General features: G+C 37.8%; 1 long non-coding RNA gene across 1 annotated transcript in view; it reads right to left on the reverse strand.

Moving 5' to 3' along the window:
• LOC125079454 (uncharacterized) overlaps positions 1–10573 on the reverse strand; it is a 54341-nt gene extending 43768 nt beyond the window's left edge. The window contains exons 1-2 of the long non-coding RNA XR_007121124.1: positions 10441–10573; positions 2168–2267 (exon numbers count right to left, since the gene is read on the reverse strand). This is a non-coding gene — a long non-coding RNA (uncharacterized LOC125079454). The remainder of the gene's footprint in view (positions 1–2167; positions 2268–10440) is intronic.
• Between the last annotated feature and the right edge of the window lie 616 nt (positions 10574–11189).

Here is an 11189-nt window from a genome sequence, read left to right on the forward strand (position 1 = left end):
TTTATCCATTTCTGCACATCAAAGCTAATATTAGATTTTTGTAAATACATGCTGTACATATTTTAAGTATATAAATGCTTTTAATTTGATACTCTTGTCAGATATTACAAAAGATGTTCAGTATTGAAGAAATTACACAGTTCACTAGATAGTTATATTTTTTAAAATACTATCAATCAGTTGAACCGACTGGAAAATAGAAAAAGATGATCTTATTAGAATGACTCAGAGCTATATCTTTTCATGTGTAGCTTCCAGACAGAAAAGGAGGGAAACTTAGCATGCTGAAAAGACAGAGGACCCAATCCACTAACCCCCTTCCTGTAGAAATCTCTCCATCGCCTGTCTCCAAGTCCTGCAAAGACAGATCTATCAGAAACTCCTTTGGGTGACCACCCTTCCAATGTCACCAGCACTTGTAAAAGACGCTTTGTGAAATGTTTACTTAAGTCTTAATGTTTAATGTTATGCAACTATTGTTTGCATGTATTTCTGCACTTTACAACCTAGAACACCACCTACTAATTTTTGACATGGTGTCCTGAGACGAGCAGTCGGCTGAGAAACCTGACTACCCATCCAAGCTCTGTCACAAGTGTGGTAAGACTTGGGGCAGGATGCTCACTGACCTAAAAGTTCAGTCTCTTCCTCTGCCACTAAATCTCTCAGAACTTAGGTTTTACACTACTTCATAACTCAGGGCTCTCTATAAGACAAAACAAAACAAAGCAAAAATCAACTTATGTTCTCAGGTATTGTCATTAAAAATGTTAAATTACTTTGGATCCTTTGGGGGACAAAACAAACAGCTGCTTTGGTACTCATTAGCCAGAAATTTGATTTTCTCAAGTATCAGCCTCTGGGATATATTTCTCCTACTGTTCCAAGACTATTCCCAAGAAAAAGGATGTCAAAGGTACTACACATTTGAATGCACATTCTTAATTCCTAGCCAAGCCTTCTATAATCCCTATCTATTCTCTTCTGCAAAACAATAACCTTTTCAACTCTCACTCTTAGTCCTAGACAGGATCAACTCCACGAATTTATTCCATCTCTTTTACTCTTGGCCCCACCTTAGATCTCTTTGACCCTCTAAACAGAGAGCTTCCCAAGCAGAACACACACTTGATTTAATATCCCAGGGCAAAAGGTAGAAGAAAAATCTTCCACTGTAAGGGAAAAGAGAACCCTGATCTCTTTACTCCCACCTAATTCTGCACTTTGATCATTAACTTCTTCACCTTTCAGGTGTTATGCCAGAGCTTTGTAGGTATGTGCACACACACACACACACACACACACACGTCTTTTATATATAATCACCTTATTAATTGTGCTGTCATAATAAATATTTTATAGCTGAATTATAAAAACATAGAAAGATAGGTGACTAACCCAAGACTACACAGTTGAGAACCTTGGAGCAATCTGAATTTAGAGTAAAAGAGTGAGGATATATGACAAAATAACTGTGCAGAAACATGGCTATTCCTATTTACCTATAATATCTTAGTAAAGGAACTTATGATAAAATCATAATTAGAAATCTGTTAAGAGCTTTATATTTGGGTAACTTTTTGTATAGCGATTTGTCGAAAGCTTTGTTGAACATCCAAAAAAGTATATCAAATAGCTCACTCTTACCATACTTACATTTTATCATCTCGTGCAGTCAGAAAAGGTTACCATGCATATGCACATTCCTTCTAGAAGTACAATCATAAACTTTGGCCAGTTATGTGAAACACATTTGGGAACATTTACTATTTCATTTAATTCTCAAGGCAAAATATAAATAAGTAGTAATATTCCATTTTTAAGTTGAAGACAGAAGATCAAGTATTCTATTCATTTTATTTATTTATTTATTTATTTATTTAATATTGTATTTATTTATTTGAGAGCGAGAGAGCACAGGAGCAGGGGGAGGGGCAGAGGGACAAGGAGACTCTTCACTGAGGGGGAGCCTGACATGAGGCTTGATCTTAGGACCTGGAGACCATGACCTGAGCTGAAGGCCAATGCTTAACCAACTGAGCCACCCAGGCAAGCCTGAGGATCAGGTAATTTAAACTACTTGTTCAGAGTCACCCAGTTTTATGTAGTAGTACAGAGATTCAGACAGTTTCACTCTAAAGCTTGGGGTTTTCTTTTTGTACTTTACCTTTCTGCTAAAATTAAGTATCCTTGAATTTTTCCTTAGTTGTTTCTCAAATTCCACGCCATTGCTGTAAAAAATTGCTGTAAAAAATTCCACGCCATTGCTGTAAAAAAAAAAATTCATTTGTAATTAAAATAATAGCCCCTACTCTTTATTATGATAGATACAATATTAATGCTATATTTACATAATTTGATTTAATCCCCACATCAACCTCATGAGGTGGATGTTATTATTGCTGCATTACAAACAATAGAATTAAGACTCAAAAGAGTTAACAAACTTGCCTCAAGGTTGCTCAAGCAAGGAACAGAAACAGGATTTGTGGACACGTGGATGACTCAGATGGTTAAGCATCTGCCTTGGGCTCAGGTCATGATTTCCGGGTCCTGGGATTGAACCCCATATCAGGCTCCCTGCTCAACAGCCCTCTCTCTCTGTTCCTCCCCTTCACTCATGCTCTCTCTCTCTCTCAATGTCTCTCAAATGAATAAATAATTAAAAAAAAAAGAAACAGAATTTGACTGCAAATGCAATTATTTGATACTAAACACCATACTTTTATTTTATATTTTTTTTAAGATTTTATTTATTTATTTGTCAGAGAGAGAGAGAGAGAGCACAAGTGGGTCGAGCGGCAGGCAGAGGCAGAGAGAGAAGCAGGCTCCCTGCCGACCAGGGAGCCCGATGCAGGACTTGATCCCAGGACTCTGGTTTCATGACCTGAGCTGGTTTCATGACCTGAGCTGAAGGCAGCTGCTTAACCAACTGAGCCACCCAGGCGTTGCTAAACACCATACTTTTAATCATCACACTAAAGTTTGTAGATCTAGAGTTGCCTAGAATAAATTTTATTTATGGAGGTCATATTTAAATTCTGCCAGTTCTCTGGTACAGCAATCAAGGAAGCATTAAAAATAATGAAAAATAATGGGAGAAATTCTGCAGGAGGAAAGGAGGTATATGAGAGCTCTCTTTACTTACTGCTTAGTTTTTCTGTAGTCCTAAAACTGCTCTAAAAATTAAAGTCTGTTAATTTTTTTTTAAATTATATTATTTTCTTCACAGACCTATACCCCTGGGGCAAATAATACATTGTATGTTAATTTAAAACAAACAAACAAAAAAAAAAAAACAAAAAAAAACAGTGTTATTTTCTCTTGAAGTTCCCTTAAAATCACCAATGGATGGCCCAGTAATACAGTTATTGATAAGCTCTGAAACATCCTAAACACAGATCTATGAAAGGATGTAAGGATCCACGTAAGGCAAATAGGTCATTTGTCTCCTAACAATTATGACTGTTTCTGAAAGGAGTGGAAAGGCGCCTGGCAAAATCTATCATATTAAAGACATTTTCAATATCAGTGAAGCTGAATACCCTTTTCCCCCCACAATAACTGTCTGCTCCCTTGAGCCCTGTACCCAATTCCGTGCCTGTAACAGTTCTTGTATCTCATTGAGAACACAGGCTATTGATCCTCCCACAGAGTCACACTGCTAGGCTTGATTCCGCATGTCTGTTGCAAAGCCCATGACAACAATTTGATTTCCAGCTGAAGAAGGCAGATCATACACATGTTAATGCTAAATTTTATATTATAATAGCCTTCACATTAAATTTTAAGTCAGAGCACATAAACTCCCCCTCTGCCACCGGCAGAGCACATCCAAAAAAAACTATAGATTAATACATAATTTACTTCTAAAAAAGTAATTTAATACTCTGATTTATCATTAAACATTTTGAATGCCAGGTAATTTATTTAATCTTGGTTCGAAAACATTTGATTGTTCAATCTTTACTAATAATTATATTATGGCATAACAAAAATTATATGGTCCATATGCCGAAAGTATCTGATAAAGCCTTATGCTTGAAAAGGGGAATGGGCATAGCCTTATATGATTATGATCTTGCTGTTTGGTCTAGTAAAAAATATCTCTAGCCTCTTCGTCCTGACATATTTGTAGATAAATATTATCTGTACATTGAATACTGCTAGTTTATGTGCTTCTTTGTTGATTTTCTTCCGCGGTACAAATGGAAACATTTGTATTCTGTCCCTTCTACTTTTGGTATTTTAAAAACTATGCTATCACTTTATCTTACATTTTCATGAGTTATGGCCTAGATAACTCTAAATATAACCTATTCAGACCTTGCGAGGGATTGAAAATGTAAAGAAACCAGAAAAATAAAGCTTACATGACACAGTAACTGGAGGATATATTGATTTTAAAATGGATAAAATTAGATCTTTTCCTTGCATGGAGGGAATGTAATGTAATATTGCAGGAAGGGAGAGATAAGAGTAATATATATTTATATTTTATATTTTATATTTCAACATAGGAAAATATCTGACTAATTGACTAAAGGACTTTGTTAATGCTGATCTAGAATAAGCACTACAGAACTTAGTGACAGGAACAATTCGATATTATAGTAGCTGACGCGGCACGTATCCAGGGATGTGTAAGTAAATACAGAAAATGAACAACGGCAGAAACAGCCCTTAGGGATTCGATGATTCAGACTAAATTAACCAAGGGAGATTGTGTGAAGTTTTGAGTTTGTGATGAAAAAAGCTCCTCTGGAATTTTTGTTCCATTTGGGAAGATAGGCAGTAGCAACTCATGTTTAGAGCTTGTGAGAACCATATGCAAAAAAGAGATAACCATGTATAAATAGAGTTTTAAATGGTATGGAAATAATATAACCTGAGTTTTCAAAATAAGCATATGATATGATACATGGAGAATATTTTGTAGGGAGGCAACAGTGAGAGAAGTAGACATACATTATTTCTCCTTCCCAACATCCATTTCCTCATCTCGTGGAAATAGTGTCTTGATGTTCCTTTAGGGAATGACCTTTCCCATCTCTCTGTCCCTATGGACTGAGTGGGGCTGCCCCACTTGAACCAGAATTTCACATAGCTGCTTTTGAAAAATTAAAGCAGTATCTCCTTCTGGTCCAGCACCTCAGTCTGGGATGTCCATAGGACCCAGGCCAGGTTCATGAGAGCCCTACCCTAGACTTTTACTATCGCAAAAAAAATTGGAAAAGCGAAGTGATCTTTCTCTGGGATGGAGAGATTTTCTAAAATGAAGCCAATGCAGTTATGAGACACTGGAAGTATCTAGAAAGGGATAATGGGTGACTTGATTTAGATGGGTGGAAAAAGATAGAAAGGAGTAGGTGTATGGCAAACGTATGTTTGAAGTAGATTTGACTGAACTTTCTAATGAAATAGATAGAAATAATGAAGAAAAATACTTCAACTTTTGCTTTATGAGTCAGGATAAATGGATGATGATGCCAAATAGTGTGAGGAAAGACAAAGAAACTTAGTTTGGTGAATAACGAACTCAATAAATCTCTACTTGCACTTGTTCAATGTGAGAGAACGTTGCCCCTCTTGAGTGGATATGTCAGGAAGACAATTAGGGATATGAATCTGAATCATAGGAGAGTATATGAACTGTATATACAGGTTGAATTTGAAATAAGTATGGAATGAATACAGAGAATTTAATGGGCCCCAGATCAAGCCTTAAGAAATTCCAACAAAGTAAACTGAAAAGGAGCAGAGGATCAGAAGAAAGATAGCAGTCATCAAATATTCATTATAATCCTTTTATAAATATGAATTATAAAGAAGAATCTTAATGGATGCTTAATTTAAAAATGCTAAATATGGCCTTTGCTGTGAAGAAACTCCTGTGATCCCTTAGGACCATTAAACCAAATGTCTCCATTGAAGTTACTATTTTATTGTTATTTAGAAAATTGTGCTTTCTGAAATTTCTATTCACTTCTACTGAGGAAAGTTTTCCACTTGACCATTTGTTCCCAGAAAAAAATAAATGCCAAAGATTCTGAATTCTTCATGAACCTACTGGATCTTTCTAATCTAGAAACTAATTCACTTCATTTTGAGGGCTATGAGAGGACGTCACGGAGAGCTGCTACAGAGAAGAGGCCAACTGAGGAAGGAATGCATCAGTAAGTTGTCATACTTTCCCTGCCTCTTTCCAAGTGCAGGACTTTGGATGAACCAAATGTTCTGTCTTGCTGAAGACTTAATTAAAAAAAAAAGTGTAAAGTTTCACAGAAATAGTTCTAAATTTAGACAGAATATGATTACTTATATTATTGTACAACAAAACCATTAGTTGGTGTTTTAGTGACTCATCATGATTCCGTTTTTTGTATCCTAAGAAAGACAAATTCAAAATGGCAAATTACATCAAGTAGTAGGCACTTAACAGCAATATGATATTTTTATAAGGCAAAATAACTCCATGTGTTAGGCTCCATGCATCACCCTATAAGTCCCCTGGACTGAAAGGAAGAGGGGATAGCCCCCATTTAACAAAACTATCTAGGCATTGTAGATGCTGTAGTAAAGAAGAGAGAATCACTGCTCTTTAGGACTTCGAATTCAAGTAAACAAAACATATAAGTAAACAAGAATGTAATAGCTTAGGGACACCTGGATGGCTCAGTCAGTTAAGCCTATACCTTCAGCTCAGGTCGTGATCCCGGGGCCCCGGGATTGAGCCCCACATAGGGTTCCTTGCTCAGCCAGGAGCCTGCTTTTCCCTCTGCCTGCTGCTACCCCTGCTGGTGTGCTCTCTCTCTCTCTCTTTCTCTCTCTGACAAATAAATAATAAAAATATTTTTTAAAAAATAGGGGCACCTGGGTGGCTCAATGGGTTAAGCCTCTGCCTTCAGCTCAGGTCGTGATCCCGGGGTCCTGGGATCGAGCCCCACCTCGGGCTCTCTGCTCAGCAGGGAGCCTGCTTCCCTTCCTCTCTCTCTGCCTGCCTCTCTGCCTACTTGCGATCTCTCTCTGTCAAATAAATAAATAAAAATCTTTATAAAAAAATAAAGAAGGTAGTAGCTTAGATACTGATAAGGATCTATCCTTTATAGATAATAAAGACTAGATAAAGATCTATTCTTTATGAAAATAGAGAAACCGTACTGATTGGAGTGTGGGGGTAGTTATACCAATTGGGTATGTTTGGGAATTACAGTCAATGTGCATCCTCTCTTACTTCCATAAGAGACCATGTGGCTTGTGCTCATCGACCCATAGTCGCTGGTCACAGTTGCTCTCATTGTAGCTGATGACATGAGAAGGAAAGGAAATACATCACCTAGAGTATCTTTCTTCCAGATCACATATGCATGAATTCTGTAAGCCCAAAATATCCTTCCTTCCTCAAAAAAGTATTGCTACTAAATTCACTATATGCCTCATCTCCTCATCTCCTCGTCTTCTATCCCAGCTTCTGTGAGGAGTTTGTGTGAACTACGTGCACTGTGGCAGGGACACTGTGAGGATATACGCTCTTTCAGCTGTCTCTAGTTCTGTTTTCATGTCTATAATTCTCAGGGTGTCTGCTCCCTCACCTACCAGCCCATGCATAGTTTCTTTTCCTCCAAAATAATGCCATTGGGCTTTTTGAAACTCTCCTTACAACCCCACTAGCTTCCCCAAACACTACTTTAACTAAAAAATAAGTGACTGTCAAGAAACCTTTAATGGGTCTCCCAAAGAGAGGTTGTTCATTTAACATTCTAGAAAAGAATAACCAATAATAAAAGCAAAGATTTATTGTGCATTTCCTCTATACAAGCACTAACTTAGACTGTACATGAATTTATTTCATGAATAAATTTCATAAATTCATTTCATTTAATTACTACAGCACTCCCTTGAGGTAGACACTTTTATCCATATTTTAGAGTATGAAACTGAGGCAGAAAGGGATTAAGTAACTTTCTCAAGGTCACAGAAGTATAGAGAGATGAAGCCAGAAAGGGAACCCAGACAGTCTGATTAAGAGCTGATACTCTTAGGGTCGCCTGGGTGGCTCAGTGGGTTAAGCCGCTGCCTTCGGCTCAGGTCATGATCTCAGGGTCCTGGGATCGAGTCCCGCATCGGGCTCTCTGCTCAGCAGGGAGCCTGCTTCCCTCTCTCTCTCTCTCTCTGCCTGCCTCTCTGTCTACTTGTGATCTCTCTCTGTCAAATAAATAAATAAAATCTTTAAAAAAAAAAAAAAAAAAAGAGCTGATACTCTTAGACAATATTCTCTTCTTTGATAGCTCAGGTTAGAAATGAAGCTTGAGTTCTCATTGTTGCCTTGTTCCACACAAGTTCTTCCACATATCCCAAAAACTTTCATTCCTTGTTGTTTTCATCCACCAAGCTCCTGACCAATTCATCTCATCCACTAAGGATTTTGGTCCCTAGGCCATGGGATCCCTTCCCTCCTCAATTCCTGCCATCATCTCAGGAAATTCAAAGTCCACCTGGACAATCTATTCAGCATCATATTCTAATGGTTTCCTGACTTCCTTATCATTAACAGTATATCTCACATTATCTACCACCAATCCTCTATTACTTGTCACTGAAAAAATGTCCACTTCCAAAATCACAGACATTTTGCTCTCTGGTGAATATTCCATGTGCCTGCTCAAGAACCCCAATTCTCACTGTTCTTCAGTGTTTGAAACTTCAGCTCCACTGACCTTTTCACTTTTTTTTCTTCCAAAATATGCAATTCCTTATACTTTTTATTTATTCTACAACCTTTCATTCCAGTCATTTTGGTACCAAAACACTAACCTCCCTTGTCCACAAGTTCTTTCAAAGCCTCCAATGAGAAAAACCCAAAACCCCGAGCCCAACAATTTGTTATTACCTGTGTCTGTGTCTACACTTAGATACCTGAACACTCCTGAAGGGATTGGTATTTCTATGAATTCAGTAAACAACCTCACCTACCCACAATCTGAGTGCAGTTCTCTATTAGTCTTGATCTCATTTCAATAACAAATATTTCACATTTCATCCATTATTTACAAAGCATGATACTCTTTCTGTACTCTTCACTTTCAGCAGATGATTGCATTGTACTTCACTAAAGTGATTGAAACCATCAGAAAGGAATTCATCCCAACATTCTGCTGCCAAACATATCACTATCTGCATTTGGACCAATCTTCTCCTCCCGCTTTCCCAATACAAAAAAAGTACATGTTTCTCCTCCTCTTTTGTTCTTAAAGATGTTATTTATTTATTCGACAGAGAGAGACACAAGCAGGGGGAGTGGCAGAGGGAGAGGCAGGCTTCCTGCCAAACAGGAAGCGCAATGCAGGACTCAATCCCCGGACCCTGAGATCATGAACTGAGCTGAAGTCAGATGCTTAATGACTGAGCCACCCAGGGACCCCACTCCTCCTCTTGAAAGCCAGTATGTCTCTACATTATCTGTGTCCCATCCCTCTCATATTCTCCAGAAAGTATGCTAACATTTAATGCTTTAGATTTCAGGGCCTCTGTGACCCACAAGTTTTGCTGTGACCCACAATAAGAAATGTATATTACACTGCAACCCAATACATATGTATACCATATGTGTCATATATAATATATACACTAGATACAGGTATCTTGTATAAATATAAAAAATACATCTTACTATGGATTGCAGAGGACAATTTATACAAATAACCAGAACAAAATTTCTTAACATTACCTTACGAGGCATGATACACTGATATTTTTTCTTCTTTTCTTATCCTTTTTTTTTTCTTTAATGCTGGTCCCCAATCACTAAATTAATGTTACAATGCACTAATGAGTCATAACTTGCAGTTTGAACCACAGAGAATGATTCTATTCCCCTATAACTTTATATTTGAATTCTTTCATCTAAAATTTTTTTTAAAAAAAGCTTTCACCCAGGGGCACCTGGGTGGCTCAGTGGGTTAAAGCCTCTGCCTTCGGCTCAGGTTGTGGTCTCAGGGTCCTGGGATGGAGCCCCGCATTGGGCTATCTGCTCAGCAGGGAGCCTGCTTCCTCCTCTCTCTGCCTACTTGTGATCTCTGTCAAATAAATAAATAAAATCTTAAAAAGATTTCACCCCAACTGCTCCTTCAGCTCATATCTTCTACATATTTAGACTTACAAGAAAAGTTAAATAACTCTTGTTCTCCACTTGTGTGTACCATTAACTTCTCAGACCACTCTAACCTGTCTTCTGTCCCCCTACTCCATGAGAGCCACTTTCCTTCAGCTTCCATTAACGACCAGCAACTAAATTCAGTGGACACGTTTCAGCTTCAACCCTAGTCAATATCTCAGCAGCATTTAATGGTTGGCCACTCCCTCCTTCTTGAAAGACAAATTTTTCCTGGCCTCCTTGGATACCACCTTCCATGGGTTTTCCCTCCCCTCTCTCTGCTTTACCTTCTTTCAGTGTCTTTTTGCTGTCTCCTCTGTCAGACTCAGAAATATTGAAGGCCATCTCTTCGTTTCTCTCTTCTTGGCATGTCTTTCTCACTCCTCCTTTAGCTCCGGCTCTAGGTCTTGCTCTTATTGTTGGAATTACCACCTGTATTTAGGAAACAACTGAGATGTCCTATTTATAGGCTAGAGGCCTCTGGACATTAGCTATGTAATATGACTCCCTTCCCCTGGAGAATATACAAATGTCCTTAGTAATTTACAATCCAAATCTCCTGAATCACTTCCAAGCATACTCAGTTACATAACAGAGAACTACTGTTTTTGTTTTTGTTTTTTTTATATATATTCTGTGCTCATGATCCTGACTGCTTTAGCACATTTAAGATCGACTGTATAATTTTTGGTGTATCAAAGAATATCAGGAATTCATCTGCATTTCCTATTTAGTTAAAGTCAAGGTTTCCTTTTCTCCCTTTAAGACTTCTATATCTCTGAAGTTAACAACTTCTCTTGGAAGTCAGCTGGAAGCCTTTGGAAGTTACATGCTCAATATCCGAGGCATAGATTTTCATGATGTATGAATCATCCCACCAACCTTTCTTAGCTTTGAAAATTCTGTGATCTGTTCCAAGGGATTTGGCAATTTCTCCTGTCTTTAATTGCATTGTCTGGAGTGTGACCAGAAGTCCTTTTTCAAATGTCTCAATGAGAAAATGAAACTCATCATTATATTCTTGTGTATTTTTCTC

Source organism: Lutra lutra, chromosome 10, assembly GCF_902655055.1.
Source record: "Lutra lutra chromosome 10, mLutLut1.2, whole genome shotgun sequence".
Taxonomy (NCBI): domain Eukaryota; kingdom Metazoa; phylum Chordata; class Mammalia; order Carnivora; family Mustelidae; genus Lutra; species Lutra lutra.